General features: G+C 39.0%; 1 protein-coding gene across 6 annotated transcripts in view; it reads right to left on the reverse strand.

Moving 5' to 3' along the window:
- Window positions 1-15,890, reverse strand: part of LOC109981748 (synaptotagmin-2) — a 38,248-nt gene extending 22,358 nt beyond the window's left edge. The window contains exons 1-2 of one of the 6 annotated variants that reach the window (XM_065955156.1): window positions 15,496-15,890; window positions 15,246-15,268 (exon numbers count right to left, since the gene is read on the reverse strand). The gene's annotated coding sequence lies outside the window, so the exon portion shown is untranslated. The other 5 variants (XM_020630686.3, XM_065955155.1, XM_020630689.2 and 2 more) reach the window with 5 other exon arrangements.
- Window positions 15,891-19,608: the final 3,718 nt, after the last annotated feature.

Here is a 19,608-nt window from a genome sequence, read left to right on the forward strand (position 1 = left end):
CTCTTTGTCTCCATCTCTCTCTCTCTCTCTCTCTCTCTGTCTTTCTGTCTCTCTCTCCCTTCAAGCTTATTTGTGATGCTGCTCACACAGCTGATTGCGGCACGCCACTCTTTGGTCTAGCATTGGAGGGCAGTTGTAAAAGATCAATATGCACAAGCTTTGGGGGCGGAGGGGCCGCGTTTCCATCAAGCCACCGTTTGCAAAGATCAGAGATGGAGAACACAAGAGGTGGGTCGTAGGAGGGTGGACAAACTCTGGGTGTGCCGACTTTACCACAACAGCTCCACACAGTATCATCACGCTGAGCTCATGCAATTAATTGGATCTGCAAAAATTGATCTCAGAAGTGTGATTTAACCCTCTGGAGAGAGCCTCCCTTGTTAAAGCTATTCAGAACGAAGAACCAACACCATGAATGATTGGGCCAACCTGCCTGCCTTTCAATGATCCCTCAGGAGGCTCGTCAACGATAATTGGAAGTGAGAAGATAACAAAGCATCATCTCCTGTTACAACGCAAACATAAATGCAGCCTGTGGTGTTTAGTGAGATCTATTACATCATGAAACCACTGGTGTGTGACCAAGAAATCCATGCATGCATAGAAATGAGAGTATAAGGCTTCAATATGAAATAAGGTAAAAACGTTAAACCCTTATACAGTAGGTTGGAGTTACATCAATATTGCAAATTCAATTGATTTCAAATCAACAAATGCACGAGAACGTGTCTCAAGAGTCACTTTCCAACACATTTGAAGTCTTTTCAATTCCAGCCTTTTCTCCTCAAATGCCTCCCTTCCTCCTCTCCTCTCTCTCTCCTTGGGGAAATACCTTTCTGTGTGCTCATGTTCAGCCAGCAGCTGTCAGAAGCCAGTGTGAGGTGGCTCCTTTTACTTCAGGTTACGCTGCACTGAGCTTTTCCTGCCAGTGGGGGGCGGAGATCCCGCTTCAAAATTACTGCATCAGACCGCATACATTTTCCCCCTTTATCTGTACAGATGTGCTTCAGAGATGTTAATTTGGATTCCATGTCTTACCCAGGTTTAATTTAAAAAGTGCATAACAACTATTTAAAGCAAAATAAAGTACTTGAAACTTTGTACACAACTTTTCAGATGATTAGGGTCTTTTGTTTCATTGAGGCCAGACATTTCACTTCCTGCAAAGCATAATTTTCTTGCAGTGCCTAATGGATGTTTCTTTATCAGATTCTCTAAGTATTTCAGTCTAGTAATGAGCGAACTCACCTTGCCATCATCTAAGGGGACTCCAAAGTCAAATTAAATTGAGTGCTGAGAAGGCTTGGTAAGAGTAAACGTCCGGGGAGGATAGTGAAGGATGAAGGACATGGGAGAATAAAATTGGAAATGAGGAAGCACAAGTTGCCTTGTTATGGTTTCTGAACTGAGATACTTCAAGATAAAGTAACTTGTGTGATGGAGTTTTTGTAGCCTAATACAATAAATGAAACAAACTACACTGGAATCCTTTGGGTACTTTAAAAGCATAAATTTACAATTTGGGGGAAATGTGCTTCTCTCTTTGCTGAGAGAAGCACATTTCTGCTGATTTTACCTGGCAGCAAGCTGGACAGAAAATAAAGTAGTTACTGTTGTAAACAAAAGTCTGGAGTCCTGAGAGCTAGCATAGTAATCTATAGTGTAGAGCATTACATGTTTATTGGAAGTACCCTCTGTCATGGCCTTCGCTGAAGCTGCAGCCATGCAGACAAAGTTTTCTGTTGCTTGTGGTAATTCGCCCTGACTCTGAATAAACAACAATAAATGACGACAAACAGTGAGGTCGTCATAAACGTGCTGACCACAGTCTAGAGACAATTTTATTTCAATATTTGATAAGATTAATAAGGTGAAATGTACAACTGAAGACAAACAATCCTGGACCTTCTTACAGGCAGGACTGCATCCAAAGTGTCGCATATGAGTGTTACAGAATCCATGTTTAGCTTCTCCAAAACTAATTCATAAACACATACTGAACAGTCAATTAGAAATTAAATGCTTTTTGTTGTGCCGGAGTCAAAGCTGCTGCAGTGTCAAGGTCACAGAGGTTTCCTTGAGTTGATGATGTTAATGAGTCAGATGAGGAGGTGCTGGCAGACTGACTTTCTTTTTTACTAAAGACAAAGTCAGGGTCCCTTTCTTTCTTGTACATCGAGTTTCATTTATGTTATTGGCACAAAGTGACAGACAGACTGAGAAATGAAATCAGTCTAGACAGGCGTTAAAATTGGTAACCTGATTCGCACAGCGGACAGCTTGCTGAGGGTAGCAGACTCCAACAGACTCAATTAACTGATTTTCGCATCACTAGTGACGTCGTAGGGGTGGAGCCGGACTCTCTGACGGCATTTTCAGAGAGGAGGATGTTGTCTATGTGGTATCTTGTCTCACACCAACTCCACGATGTACTGGCAAAACACAGGAACACCACAGAAGTTCATTCCATCCTGTGGCCATCAAACTCTATAACTCATCCCTTTGAGAGTCACAATAACCATTCAAAGTGAAAACACTTTATTTCCTTCATAGGAAATCTACAGAAGCCCTGAGCAGACAGGGCTCCATGCTTTCTATTTATTGAATTTTCCCGTGATAATATGTATTTTTGGGTTGTTTTCTCGAAATTTGGACTTATTTATCTGGTATCACCAGAGTTTTCAAAAGCACAAAACAAACATAGAAATAGGCTTTTTACTCATTGTTTAGCTTCTATTGTGTGAGCAATAGCAGCATGGTATGCCATGGTCTCATTATCATATTACAATAGAATAAAATAAAAAGCTTTGTCGTTCTGAGATAATGAGATAAATAACTCCTGACCTAGAGAAAACAACCGGAAATGACTTTTAAACACATGAAAATTGAGTACCTACAATGTATGGAAACAAGTCCTCTTGGGGCTTCCATAGAAATTATATTTGGATGCTAATTAATGATTTGCAGAAATGTTGAATTACAAATTGTGTCCACTACAGATATTCCAGTCCATTCATTTTCTTTTCTTTTCTTTTTGATGCATTTGAAATAGAGATACTGCAAAGGATGCGTTATCAAAAATATGATAAAATGTTTACTCTCATATAAAGCAAAACCGTAAGGTCAGGAAGTCATCTTTGAAATCTCTGAAAATATCACCCACCAGGCCATCAGCCAGCGCACACCCATGTCCGGAGGCTCTGGTCTTCTGGGCAGGCAGCCCGGGTTCAAGTCCGACCTGTAGACCCTTTTCCGCATTTCATTCCCCCTGTCTCTCTCTCGCCCAGATTTCTGACTCTATCCACTGTTTTGTCTCTAAAATAACGGCATAAAAAGCCTAAAAATAAACCTTTTAAAAATATATACAGTATATATATATATATATATATATATATATATATATATATATACTGTAACTTGCACTGCTGATTAGTTAATTTGATTTAAAATATTTACAAGATGTATATCTCAGCAGTTGCTTTTCTTGTGCTATTGAAATATTCTGCACATATTTGATTTAATAAAAATGTTTGCCCTTGAACATAAATAACCTTGAACGCAAACAACAACACAAAGTTAAGATTAAAAATGATCTGAAAATCTATAGCAGCCAGAAAAACAGCAGAAAAACTGTTTTTTCTATTCATCTCTCAACAAACAACAGTTGAAGTCACAGCTTTCTGAAAAAATAATTCATCATTTTGAACGTGATCACTAGGTGTAATCAGCTAATGTTCCTGACCAGAATCAATAAAAAGCTACCTCCTGACTCAGCAGCTTTTTGCTCGGCAGACTTCAGTGCAAGGTCACAATGCAGCCAAAGAACTGACAGTAGAGTGATGGTTTTACTTTATCTTCCCAGTGCATTATGGGATACTCAAACTCAGCTCTTCCCCGAATCTGTGAATGAGTAAAATGTTCCCTCTCTCTTCACTAGATGTCCTCTCCACGAAGGATGAGTCAGGCCTGAGGACTGTGTTGCGCTGGGACGTCAATAAGAGTGAGACAAATGGCTATCAAAGCCCCCGATATCAAACATGTGCAGACAACAGCTGCTGCCAAAGTGTGCTGGGACACTTTGATCGAGATGATTTGTCTCAAACGGGGAGGCAGAGGGGACGTGGAAAAGACTGCACCCTCTTAGCTCCTGCAGGGAGTGCTGCAATGCAGGGGTGTAACAGAGAATCACAAAGCTAAAGGCAGTTTGTCCGACAGTCAGCTGCAAACACTCTTCCTCCATTTCCTGACGTGCCTCACTTCTTTCTCTCCTTTTTGCTTTCATCGTTCCCTTGCATCACTCTGGCCTTTTCTGCTTCCCTACTCCCCCTTTTATACACACAAACATACACGCACACACACACACACTCAAGGGACCAGTTCTTCTCTGGCCCATGATACTGCAACGTCAACAACAGGAAACAAAACATACCATATGGTCCTGTTTGGCTCTGTACAACAGTTGCAGTGTTTGGGTGACTTGGAAGAAGCAGCTGGTCAATGGGATGAGGCTATATCTGTGTGTGTTTACATTTGCCTTTGTGTACTTGTGTGTCTGCAAACACAGGGTGTATTTCTTTTGGACTCTGTCGAGTGGGTAGATGTCTGGTGAAGAGAAACTCTTGTGCTTTGACAGCAACTTTTTACTGTAATTGAGTTACTGTCATGATGATGCTGCAGAGTCTGTCTGCTGAGTAAAGGACAGGAGGGCTGTGACATCAGTCAATGTCAACAGGATTAAGTGACTGAAGTTAAAGCTGCTTAAAACTTAAATGAAAGGATTGGCCCCAAAAATATGTTTAAAAACAAAGCAGACAAAGGCCATTTTTGAGCTGCTGGAACAATAACCACCCAAATATGATGAATATTTAAAAGAAGAAAATCTGGAGGGTGTAAGCAAGTTTATTTTCAAACGTTAACAAATAGGTCAGATTGTAAAATAAAATAAAACACTTTAAAACTGTATCTATTGAGGCATAGTCCATGAAATATTTATCAGTAAAGACTAACAGTAAACCCAAGGAGAGATTCATCAGTACAAAAATAGAGTAAGGAGCAAAGTGCCCTAAACTTCAAAACCCAGAATCACCTATTTAAGTTACATTTTTATTTAAAGTTATATTCAATGATATATGGCTTCTTATAACGTGAGAAATTAAACCCCCCTTTTTTTTTTTTTACTTTTCTTTTTATAGGAAAAGCACATGTGAAACTAATTTAGCAACCAATGGGTGAATTTTAGGCTCTCAACACACACACACACACACACACACACACACACACACACACACATACATATACACACACAAACACACACACATACACATCTATATTACCAACAGAGGATTATCATTTTACTCTGACCAATGAGGACTTGTGTCTAAAGTTATTTAAAAATTTTAATTTATATTTAAAATATGTATAAACAAAAGATCATGTACTTTTAAGGTCGTTCAACAATATATTGGCCTCATTCAAATGTTATTTTGTGTGCTTTCTTTTAGAGAAATTGCAGAGAGGTCGCATGCAGGCATGAGCAATTTCCATCTAAAAGGGACCCTCCTTATTCTGAAGTGGATCTGTCTTCTTCTGAGAGTTTACTGCAAATACATAGTTGTTTCTTTAAATTATTAATAATTTGATCTTTATGCTCTCAAGATTTCAACATTACTCTGTATGAAAATATGAAATAATCTGGGTCAATTTAAGAGGTATTGAAGCATGCTAAAGCAACAAATCACAAACAACTGGTCTGCATGTGCAAACATGTGCTTAAAACACCACATAGAGGGTCCCAAATTTTACAGGTGCATGATATTTTCAGGAGAGGCTTCAAAATTAAGTTGAAGTATCATAATTTACTTATTGACACTTTCAGTATCTAACTGAGACATTTAAACATTAAAAGATGAACCAATTCCTTCAGTCACTATATCTTCACACATTTAAGAAAACATAGCTTTACGTAAAACTAAACCCTTACAACAGAAATGTGAGAATGCAAATGAAATAATTTACAGTTCTGCCTGTTTTCAACATTTGATATAGAAGTGTAGATAGGAAAGGAGAAGGTGTTGAGTCAGCTATTGTTCTAGATTTAAAATGATCCAGTTAGGGGGGCAAGGCAGACACGATACAATAGCTTACAAAACCTATTTTCCTTTTAAACTCAACCAGGGTTATCCATAATAGAAGAGATGTCACTCTAAAAGTCAACTTTTTGAGTAATTGAAAAAAACAAAACAAAGAACAAATTAAACCCTTAACGAAACCTTCAAACCAAATGTTGCTACAGTATATTACCGTCTACTTACATCATGAAACAACTGGATAAACTGCATAATATCTTTCTACTTAATTTCCCCTGTGAGTTAATTATTGTTTGTTAGCTTAAAGGCAAATTATTGCAACTCTAACGCCCACAAACATTTCCCTTTGGTAGTCTAATCAACAAAATCAGAATCAGAATCTGTGTTTGACTTATCAGCCGGGATGCTCGTGTATAAAGAATTTGTGACAATCTAGAAGTCTCTCTTTATATTCATTGCTTTCCTAATCAGACACATAGCATGTTGGGAGATAAACATTGCTCATAAATTGCTCTAAATTATCGGTACACAGGAAGTTTTTTCTTACATTAAACTGATTCTTCGAGGTCAATGACTCACTGGCCTGTGATCAGAGAAACTCTTTTACATTTGTCATTGTTTCTTACATTGAACTCATGCTTAGATATTACACATGTTTAGGCTTGTACACCATTCAAAGGCATCTGATGATCCAGAAACTACACCAGCCTAACACCCCCTCCCGCCTGATCCACCTCATTCACAACTTCCTCAGTGACAGGCTGCAAGCTGTGCGAGTGGGCACAACCTCATCACCTGCACTTACCACCAACACCGGAGCACCACAAGGATGTGTATTAAGCCCATTCCTGTACACACTCTACACCAACGACTGCAGCAGCCCGTCACCCACCACCACATACCTCAAATACTCAGACGACACAGCCATCATTGCCATGCTCACCGACAACAACTCTGTCCACGACTACCACAACACTATCACAAACTTCACTCTGTGGTGTGAGAATAACCATCTCCATCTCAATATCCTTAAGACAAAATAATTAATAATCAGTTCCCCCTCACCTCAGCACCCACTTCTCATCAATACCCAAGCAGTGGAAATAGTTAACAGTTTTAAATATCTCGGAGTAACACTAGACAACCAACTCAGTTTTGAACAGCACACCAGTAACATCCAGAAAAAGAGCCATCAAAGACTGTCAGCCATCCGCAGACTCTATGACTCTAGGACTCTATGTTGCCCCCCACATCTCCTCCTGCTGCTCTATCAAAGCATGATCTAGCCCATCTTACTGTACTGTTCCTCCTGCTTCTTCAACATGTTATCTGTAAAAAACAAGGCCAAACTCACACGCATCACAACCACAGCTGCCAGAATAATCGGTCTCCCCACACCCAACCTAACAGAACTCAATAACAGGGCCATCACACACATTGCAACCTCAATAGAACAGGACATCACACACCCACTGAACACTCACCTCACCCCACTTCCCTCAGAACGGAGGTATAGAGCACTGAGGTGCAGAAAGGCTCGCCTCTCCCTGCTGTAATAACGGTCCTGAACAAAAGGCCTCGCTGAACAGGCCAGCGTGGGAACTTTTGACTGTTGTCTAATTCTGTCTGTTGTGTTATTCTCTGTTTTTCTGTGTATGAATGTTCTTTGGTGGGACTTTTGTTCAGGTCTGTTTGGACACTAACGGTGCTGTCTAAAGTTTAATCCTTACACAAACATATAGATATTTACTTCCAAACACACTCCATAAACCCTTTTCCTTTCTGCTGGTGCTGAAAATAGCCTGACCGACTAGCATGAGATATTGGTGCATTTAGGGAGTGAGCATCAGGCCGGGAGAGAGTGATATTTAGAGACAGAGGAGAGGAGGGAGGAGAGAATACATCTCCCCAATGGTGACGGATGTGTTGCCTTACTGCACCAATCCGGGGCAACATGGCAGACAAATGTCGAGTAAAGAGGAGCCATAAGGGACACAGGTTCAGTAAGTTATTATCTGATCCTTTTGCAAGACTTCCCACATTTTCTCTTATTTTCCTCCGGCCTTGAAACCATCAGATTTTATTTGAGACGCTTGCTAATTAAACAGTGAGGAATCATTTTCTTACTATCCTCTGTGCCTTATTAAAACAGACATAAAGTGAAGTGGATGTAAAACTTTAAAAAAAAGTAAGGCTATATAGCAATAAATACAAGAAAGGAGGTGTCACTCTGGACTTCTTCCACTTTCTGCTCCAGCAAATTTCCATATCTGTCAGGGGTTTGGTGCTGGGTGAGGAGAAGACAAATTGCATCATTAAGAAAGCCCTTAATCGGCACATCCTGAAAAATTGCTTTTTTTCAGCAAAGCAACAAAAAGGAATGACATATCCACTTATTTTAGCCATTACAGTCTATTAATTTCTTTCTGTTTTCTCAAAATGTTCAGTTCATTGAAAAATAAAAAATAATGTATTGTTGTTATTCCTGGTTTTCAGGCCTCTGCATTTTATCAGCTTAGAGTGTAGGACTCACAATGACCAGTTGAGGGCACTATACATTCAGTCTTTAACTTACAGAGGTTACCACTATTAGTAAATTGGCTGTGCATACTCAAGGAGATTGCATACACATTGCAGCATTTATGACAAAAGTAAAAAAAAAAAAAAAAAAAAAAGGTAATCCCGACTGTACACAGTCCTAACATCCAAGTTGGTAAAGAGCAGAGGGATACAGTACTAAAGTTAAATTTCATTCTAATTTTTTTTAGCTGGTATTGCATTTATGCTAAAATACATTACTACTACTGAATTTTAGAGGGACAATCAGCGCTCTAGTTGACTTATAGCATTGGTTACTTTCGAGCTCTAACAACGCCTTTGAATTGTGAGAGTTTGAAGTGTTGGAATTGGACGTCTTTGGCTGATGTCGAGTCTTGATGCAACATAAAAACAACATGAATATTATTATAGAAACTGAGATTTGAATGTCTTGGCTAAATAATTCAAAATATTTTTTCTAAATGTATAACGCCGACAAATGTAATTCCGTGCAATACGACTGAAAAAAAAATTAAAAAAATACACCACAAGACATCACAAACATTTGTGGATTTATAAACCACTTCGTCTGTGATCAATAAAAGCTGTAGGACTGCTAGGCTTTAATAATCTATGATAAAACATATACATTTTTCAATAATTAAAACAGAAAAAAACAGTTGCTGATAAATAGCAGCTGCCTGCTAGCTGTAGATTACATTAGCCAGGCAACACAACAACCAAAGTTAGCATCCTCGTTGCTGGAAGTAGCCATCTGTATTGTCTCAATTAACATTATACCACCCCTCCCTCCTTTATAAGTATTGACAAAGGTAAGTAAAATAGGCGTTATCAGCTGCTTAGGATTAACAACGGAGCAGAAATAAATATGAGAAAAGTAAGAACTGAATCAGTCTGGCATTTCAAGTTACTTATAGATAAGAAAATGTTGGATTAACATTTGTTTATATGGTCCTACACCCAGTGAGACTTGCAAAAACATCCCAAAACCACAATTGGCATGTAGAACTATACCATTACGGAGAATATCACAATTTCCCAGTTTGGGATCAATAAAGCTAATCTATCTATCTATCTATCTTTTTTTATATGACCCTTGCTTTCATGCTTTCCATCAGTCATACTTACAAGTTTTTATAAACCAAAATAACACCATAACATTTAACTTAGTTACGCTTTTCAAGAGTGAAATCAGGATCACATGAGATATTTACCTTTATATCCCAAGACACGACAGAGAAAACATATAAAATAAAATAAACAAAATATATATATAATTAAATAAATATAGAAACGTGTACATTAATGTCCCATTCATTCATGTCACACAACTCTATCTATCTATCTATCTATCTATCATACTTTAGAGTCCTTTTTATATTAAATTCAGATTATTATGTATATATTTATCAATTACATTCCAAATTTCATGTAAGGTTTAGCCGCTTTGTGGAAAGGAAATTAATAGTTCTTCAGTCACTGGTAACAGTGACCCAAACGCTGCTAGCTCTTTGCATTTACTTAACATTAAAAGTTATTATGTTGACCTTCGTCCCATGACTTCAGCTTCAGCTTTTAGCTTAACAGTATTACAGTATAAACATTTTAAGCTTCTTACTGTTGTTTCTCTATTTCTAAAATTTCATAATTAACTTGTGAAGCGCTCACATTGATCTGCTGGAGAGTATTGATCCTCCTTTGAATGAGGCAGCAGAGGTTGAGCTGAAACAGTCACTGACAGAGATCTGCATACTGTAGTCTTCACTGAGGTAAATGGCAGACCAATGCAATATAGTAATATATAACATTATAATAATTGTGGAGATACATAAATTATTCATTTACTGTGTGATAATATTATGAATACTTTATCTGTCTGAATAGTAGTGTAGAGTAGATTTATCAGAGCTTTATTTTGCTGGGTGGAGGCACTGCTGATCAAAGAGATTAAAATTAATCAAATCAGGAGATTCACATAAAACCAACACACTGAGCTGATACTGTTACATAAAAAACATGCTCTGTAGAGTCAAGGGAACAACAATTATCTATTGGTTTGTCACCAAGAGCAACATTTCGTATTTCAAGTTATCATGTGTCCATTGTTAATTCAAAACATTGATTAGTGCCGCTTCAGCAGTCAGATATTGGTGTCCAATTGTTTAAAAAGTTAATCGATATGTTTTCACTGGAGCCTAAATAACACTCATATAAATTATAAATGAATCTGCTGCTTCCTTTTTTTGAAAAAAAACCCAATGTATTGAAGAAAGTCAAAGTTGTAACCACAGATTGGTTTTGGTTTTCACTTGAGGAAACAACTTCTGATCAATCTATCATCATAATAGCTGCTGGTTAATTTTCTGAGGATGTAGTGACCAATTCATCAATATATTGATGCAGCTCTATGCCTCTGTCAGTCTGATTTAGATACATCATTTGCCATTTCAGCCTGCTTGGCTTGGTTTTTCTTGTAACTTTCTCTTTTTCTCTGTCTTGTCTTTGTCAATCTGTAAGGTCCATTATCCCTGCTACATTTCCTTCCTTTTCTCCATTTTCCAATGACATTACTTTGTCAATCCTGACATACTGTCTGCAAATGTATCAATACTGGCTTGGCTTACATTTGGAGGTAGATTGATTTCAATTAAAGCAAAAAGGGCCAAAGGTTCAGAAACAGTGCAATATAATGATAACCATCAAGTTGAACAAATGTAGTGATCCTCAGGCAGAGAAATGTTGTGCTGATGGCATTCATCTGACAGAAAACGCACTGCAGCATCATCAGAGACATCAGCTCAGCAACTTTCAGAGGGAGGCTTTGAGTCTACAAAACATCTCCCTTGACACCACTGTGATGGATGTCAAAATGTGTCTCAACACAAACACATCATGGAGTGTCATTACGTGAACTGGGATCACTGTATATACTGTAGTATTAGTGGGTGTAGAGTATAAATTGAAAACATCAACTGTGTGCTCTGTTTTCATTGATGCACCTGACAGCCCGTGAAAGAAGGGCTCAGTTTAGTGAGGAGGGGATTATTAGGCTGCAGCAAAGAATCCCATTTCATGAACCATCAAGCAGCAGAAGTCCTCTAGGCATGTACACCTCTCCTCAGGAGGGGCTGTAATGTGGAAACTTAAAGTAGCGCAAATAGGCCTCCATACAACTACAAGAACTGTCTATTAAATATTAAGGCATGGTAAGAAATGCGCAAAGGCAGGTTGAATGACCATCATCTCCAGGGTATGTATTTGCATCTTGCTGTGTTGAATGTGGGCCGTTTAAAGCAGAGTAAACCTCACAGACGTCTTTTTTGTTGGTCCAGACTGAAACCATGGCGGACAAAGTTATTTAGTGTTGAAAGCATGAAGATTTTGGATTTAAAAAATGTACTTTGCCACAGAAAACAGATGTTCTCTTTGCGTATTTGTTTGAAAAAAATACAATTGGATGGGAGACAGATATTCAGCAACATTAATTATGCATTTATGTTCATGTGCTTTGATTCTTAACGCAGTTTCATTCAGAACACTTAAATATTTAAATCGGTCTAGTTAATCTACACTGAAAAAAAGCACTGCACTCCTGAACATTTAACAACATTTTCTCAGTGAGCTGCAAGTGTGAAAACAGCCATGTTTTCACCCTGACACATCTGCACATTTCCTCATAAAATATCCGCAAGAAGTCAGGGTGAGACGATGTGTCACAGCAGGAAATAGTCGCAAAAATTCAGTGCACGCAAGTGGGCGAAACTGCGTTACACTATTTTTTGCTTCCCAGAATGTTTTTATCACTCTTCAGTTGATACTGTACTGTACTAATTACATTTAGAATTGATGTAAAGGCAGCAACGGTTGCTTTGTCCACCGCCTTCGATATGCTGTAAACATTACAACGGGATTTCCGCAGCATGATTTTTACATCATGTCCTGGCTCCTAAAACCCATCCTCTAACCCACCCAACCTCCACCCGAGTTAAAATCTCACACTGTGTGGAACATGTGTGAAATGGGAATTCTGGAAAATGTCCGGGACAGGCCATTCTGAAATTTTAAAGAGTGCATGTGTGAAAGTAGCTGAAGATATCCAAAATATTGGATATAGCCATTGGAACATTACATATTGGGTTATGAATTTGCCATGAATGAAGCCTACAGTTCAGCATTATGGTAATTTCCATGTTGGGTATTTGGAGCAAGAAATTAGAGCTAGCATTGTTTGAGCATCACAGACTGGACAACTTATGCCAACCAGTCTCCTCATCATAGGAGTTATTTTAAAAATCCACCTGAGTACCATTTTAGAGACCAAAATAGTTTTTTATGTACAAAACTGTACATAGAAAACTTTTCTACTGTAAAGCTGGGCTTTATAAACATGAGGCTTAATGCAGATTGACTCATTATTGGAGCCAGCCTCTGGTGGCCACTCACAGAACTGTACAAATTAGCATCCTGATTGGCTTATATATGATCTGCCTCTGAAGTTGTGGCTTGGCACCATTAGGGTGCAGATGTTTTATTTGTCCTCACAGAAAGCTCGGTGTGGCTGCACAGTGGTGCTTTGAGCTAAATGCTAAGGTCAACATGTTACAACCAGTTCTGCTAAAGTGCTGATGTTAAATAGGTGATGTGTTTACCCTGCCAATCATCTTAGTTTAGTCTCATCTAAGAAATGTAATGCTGACTTCATCGCCAGACAAGCACAGACTGCAAAACTGTACTGTGTGATTAATCCTCGCTGAGTGTCCTGCTTACTGTAAATTCAGCAAGAAAAGAACTTTAGATACAAAATGGTACAAAAGAAAGAGAGAGAGAGAGATAGACAATCCTTACTACAGTTGTAAAAGTGTATTAAATGTATTTTCATTTTGACAAACGTATGCCCTACTGCTATATTGCTTTCCACTTGAATTGCATAATAAATCTTAATTAGTGATGTATGTGATTTAATCATTTATGGTGCAACAGTTCAAAATAGAGGCAAGAAAGCGGACGTTCATCAACATTTTAAGTTTTGAAAATACTGGCTAAATATACATTTTAGGTCTTGCATTGACCTAACAGTATAACTGCACCGTCTTCTATGTGAAAATATGCTACTCCCTTCCTATTAAACACACATCACAGAACACAATGCACCACAGCAGGTACATACAGCAGAATGTAGGGCTGAAAAGCTGCACGAGTCAGTGTGAGTGTATAAATGTGTGAATGTACCGACATACTGCAGCTACACACCCCTCAATTCACCTCTGCTGATGCCAAAAGGAAGTCCTCATTTGGCTCACACACTCAGGAGTGTCCCCGTCATGTACTCAAAACGCCCCCAGGGACTAAAGAACCCACTGCATCACCTGATCGGTTCACATCACTGCATCATAATCAGCACAGGATCACACAGTATCACACTCCTGAGTCTGTGGCTGAAAACAACAAAAATACTCTTTGATCATTAATACAAAAACATTTTAGGACTATCCACACAGGAGATATCTGTGAGGCCAAATAACGAGATTGTGCAGCGTAAATGAAGAGAAGATGAAACAAATGTCAAGCTACAATTTAATCAGTGTACATCAGAGACCAATGCGCAACATTAAAATGCAGGTTAATGAGATCACCACCTTCCACTGCAGCCAGAGAAGGGGATATTTCACTGAAGTGTAACATCAGTAAAGGTTGTGATGGAACTATAAATTTATTCGTTTAACCTCTACTGTGGTGACATAGTTTCCCATCAACACAGTGAGCTCTGCAGACTCTTACGTGGGCCTTTTACTCTTGCTGGCTCAGCAGATTTGACTTTGCTCATGCACGCACACACGCACACACACACACACACACACACACACACACACACACACACACACACACACACACACACACACACACACACACACACACACACACACACACACACACACACACACACACACACGCTCTCCCTGAGAGCTTTTACTGTACAACAGACAGCTGGCTCTCATCATCTATCTAAAGACTGACACAGTGTAAAATATGACCCTTAGAGGAAATGCAGTTGAAAGGAAGTGAAATCAGTTCTGTGTTGGTTTATATCTAATAATTTGTCTTTACATCTATTCTTGTTTTGGTCCATATGTATCTCAAAATATTATACAATAATGTTTCTCGGTATATAACTTACAAGCAACCAATGAATATAACTTTAGTGTTCAGTCAAGTGCAAGTAATCACCATCTCAACTGTTCCACTCTCTCTCTCACACACACACACACACACACACGTTTCTTTTTTGATATGTAACATAATACTGCAGCACTACGCACCAGCCATCAGGACTTACCTGCATGCTGTAAAAGTTCCACTCTTGCAGATTTGCTTTTACTTTAAGACTATCTGCATTAAAACAAGACACTAACACTGTCTGCTCTAATTACCACTGAGCCATTTATTCTCTCTTTCTCCCTCTCTGCAGGGCTTTTTTTCCTCTCCTCTCATTCAGACAGAACAGTGTAATGAGGCTAGGTACCTCTGTGACAGCCCGGCACACAGAACAGACCCATTAACTGATGATGCTGTTTTGGACGGAGAGGAGGAAACGTTTCTTACCTTGAACAGAGATGTGCTGCCTCCTGAACAAGGAGTGGACACAGAGAAGAGGCTCAGGAAGAGGAGAGAAAGAAAAATATCTTAAAAATCTGCACTTTGGTTTATCCCACTTTTAAAAGACATTTCAAAAACAACAATGTTGATGTAGCTCCCAGTTTCACCTGTCCAGAGAGGGAAAAAGTATTTTCTTGATGCTGCAGAGGTGTACTCAGATCAAGGAAACACTCACACGGATTAACATTATTCTTACACACTGAAATCAGCACAAGCATCCAAGCCGGTGCAGTTCCTCTGCTGTATTTCCCGGCAATGTTCGCTCATTGGCTGAGGAGCAACTCAATAAAAACCCTCCTTGTCATCAATTGGGTATGGAGGGGAGGGGTAAGATTTTCTGTGGCGCACCAACAGCACCGCTCCTCCTCCTCCTCTTTTCTTTCTTGCTCTATCACTTTTTTCCCTCAGAACAGGGAGACGGGGAGTGCTGAGCTTTGAGAATTAGACGCAGGAGGCAAAAGGAGGAATAGAGAATGGGAGGAGAGGGAAGAGGGAGGGCAGTGCGAGAGCAGGCGGGAATCGATGAGTGGAGAGGTTAAGATGGTAACCAGCAGTCTGCAGTGGCTCTCGCAGAGCTCTTTTTTAGCTGCTGTGTCTCTCTGCTGCAGGAACTCTGCAGGAACCTGAGTGTGCAGTGAGGTGTGAGGACCAGAGAGGATAGAAGGAGGGAGGAGGAGGAGGAGAGGAGAGGATGGGTGAGGGGGTGTTACCGGTTTGCTCGGGCTGGTTTTGCTGCAGTATAGAGGCAGAACACAGATGGGAAGTTTTCTTTTTTTTCTTTACAGCAGCAGTTGATGTGAAGCTCCGGCTGATTTAGCAGCAGCAACATAAAAAGGAAACTAGTTCCTGCCTTTCTTGTTTACAGGCATCTAACATGTAACTTGTGAATAATTTATAAAGAGAGCAGAAGGTGGGATGAGCTGCAGGAGAGGCAGATCTCTGCTGCTGACTCATTAAGGAGATTATATAGTCTGCTAATTAAACATAAAATGTTGAAGTCAAGCAGGAGTCAAACTGTATGTTGTAGAGGAGCATTCAATCTAACATGATGCTGCCTGCTGATGAGACACGTGGCTCAACATTTTAACATGAATTCAGGTTTCAAGAACATTTCCTTAAGGGTTATAATGTGCACTAAGAGAGAACTAAAAGAGCAAAGGTTGAAAACAATATCTGAAAATCTGAGCTGTTTCCACTACTCTAGCGTTTTCAATGTGCTTAACCCTTTACATTCAAGAGCCTCAGAATTAATTACATTGACTTAATGAAGTCTCATTCTGCAACTGAAATCAATAAGAACCTCACTTTCTATACTGGGATGTTGGGTAGAGCTGCATCAGACTGTTGCTGCAGGTTTCTTTAGGAAAAGCCATTACATACGCATCTGGTCTGTCAACATTGCTGTTTGTTCCAGCTATTGGGAAGCTACAAATGTTCCCAGTGAAGATTGTTTATACTTTACATGATGTGAGAAAGAAAGCAGCAATCTCCAAGGCTGAGAAATGAAAAATGAGGTAAGAGGTGCCAAAAACTGCAGTTCTTCAAGTGGCCACTTGAGACTGACGTCCAACAAAAACCTATGGGGGAAGTCAACGTCCATTATATCTTCAATCTATGCTTTAATGGTAAAAAACAGCATAATTTCCTCATATCACCTTAACTGACCAAGTCTTAGACAAATCAAAAGTATCCTAGAACAGTCCGTCCAGATGATTTAAAAGTGCAACATTTGTTAATGAAAAGCAACGACAGGACTCCGGTGTGAGTGCCAGTTTCACCATTACACTTATTAAACCTTCTGGGAATGTCGCCAAAACCTCTGCAGCAAATAAAAGCAGCCAGGCTCTAGTCAAGGTGGACGAACCATTTCATTGCCTTTGGCGTTACCCTTGACACAACAGCAGCCAGGCCAGGCTCGGTGCATTACCAACGATTAGAGCAACACAAGCAGATGAGTCAGAACTGCTACATCACTAAAGCATCCAGCCTTTATATGAACCCTCCACCCTGCTGAGCTCATTTGTTTCTATTTCTGCTTGAGGGCCTGAGTGATGGAGAGAAAAGTTTTGATGGGGGCCTATTTTTCAGCCACTGGATATTTTGTGATTGCCTCGTCCTGAACTTAATAACTATAATAGATGAAGTTGAGCCACAGATGATTCAGAGGTGGAATTTGTGCCTGAAGCAGTCTTGTTTCATAAAGGTGAAGCACATGAGCCTCAGACATAAAAATCTAATTAGAAAAGTTAAACTAGATTGACTACAACAAAACAAATCCATGCTAGTTGCTGCTAGCAGGCAGCTAAATGTGAATGCTGCATGCTGATATGTTAACAATCACAATGCTAATATTGCTAATGCTAAAGTATCCAATATTTACCAAAAACAACAATGTTCTAACTTTTGTAATATCATTGTTTTTTTTAAATTAGCTCCTCGACCAGAAATATGGTAAAAGCAGGAAAATATATGAAAAATTGAGAGAGGTTAGAATGCAGAAATGTTTCAAGACCGATGCAGAGCTGGCTAAACACTGAAGCTTCAGTGTCCACCACATGGCAACCTGCAGGGGCATCAACTCTAGGGAGGAGAGGGCGGGGGGGGACACCTCTCTTTAATGATTTGAATTTGGATTGCAGTACCAATTTGAACACCTAGGTGTCAGAGCTACATACTGCTCCTTTAAGTTTTGGGGTGTAAACTACAGGGTCGATGCAAATTTTCTGCAAACCGTCAAAGTTGTTGAGAGTTTGAATGATTGAATGTCTGTATGATGTTGGTTTAGAGTTTTGATTGAACTTTAATGAGAAAAAAAAGGTCTGGATCAGTAAAGTAAAGATAGATATGGGGGATAAATAGCTCAATAAAACAATGGCAGTTCAACAAATTGTTGTAATATTTCAGTCTAGACTATAAAGCAATGGCTCAACAGACCGACAGGAAAAAAATATTGCCAGGGAAAATACTATTAGGCTAAAAGACAGTTTTCCTTTAAACAATACCTTTTAGAATAGTTGAATTTATCAGAATAAAACTCTCGAGAGACAAAAAAAAAACAGTTTATCAAAAATACCATTAAACAGGAGATACTTGCTCAGTCATTTTCTGTAGGCTGTCATTTATACTCTACATTTAAAATGCCTAAACAAATGCAATGTATTTTTTTTAAGTTGTATCCTTCAATTAGCTTTTTTTTTTTCCTCAACAATCATAAATCTCAACGACATCCTCATTTTTACTGTCGGTGACAGAGCCTCTAAACTAGTCACCTGTCTGCAAACCACACAATTGAAACACCTGATGATATCAATCAGTCAATCTTCATTTGTATAGCGCCAATTCACAACAAATGTTATCTCAAGACACTTTAGAAAAGAGCAGCAGGTAGAAGAACTTACTCTCTGATATATTATTTAAGGAAGACCCAACATTATTTGTCATAGGGTAAGGACCGATGAGGTTAAACTTTTTATGTTAGCTTACAGTAGCCAACTTGTAGCTAACAGTACTTTTCATTAGAGTTAAATGAATAAAACAGTGACTAAATGTTGCATGAAAAAACATTGAATGTGTTACTCGTTTGTGATGCTGATGTCTGCTGAAGTTCCATCGGCAATATTGATGAAACACAATGAAGCTTTCCACTCCCATCATGACCCCATGACGATGTTATCAAACATTATTTATACGGAGCCCCGCAAGTTTCAGGTAAGGGCAGTTTTTAATCTCCTCCTCGGGTGATTTCTTATCCCAAAAACCTTTACAGTCAGTTACTTAAAATAAAAAATTGAGTTATTTTTGCAGTTCCTTACAGTTTAAATCAGTGTTTCATTTCTGATTTTCATGGGAGGTTTGAAACTTTCTCAGTGCAGGATCTAATTTAGTCTGGAAGTCTCTCGCTCCCTGACCCTATTGCAGCATGTCAGCATCCAGGGAGCCTCCAGAAGTAGTTCTGAGACCCATTATGGCTCCCACAGCCCACAGGTTAAAGCTGCAACACGGAGAACTGTCCCAACATTGAGGCTTAAAATCACAAGCATACTCGATTAACTGTGTGATTAATTAAAAGGGCTCTTAATTGTATTGATGTTTGTTAAAAACCAGATTCTATGTCTTTATTTGTTTAAATGTAGAGACAACAAATATTGATATAAATATGAATGTACTAATTAAATGTTTCTTACATACCTTTCATTTCATTTCCAGAAGGCCTGCAAATGTCATTACTCAAATACAACACTCGAGGGCGCCACACTGCAAGAGCCATAGGCTTATGTCTGTAGATCTCTAACCCACTCTCTTTGCTGCA

This window comes from Labrus bergylta, chromosome 5 (genome assembly GCF_963930695.1).
Source record: "Labrus bergylta chromosome 5, fLabBer1.1, whole genome shotgun sequence".
Lineage (NCBI taxonomy): Eukaryota > Metazoa > Chordata > Actinopteri > Labriformes > Labridae > Labrus > Labrus bergylta.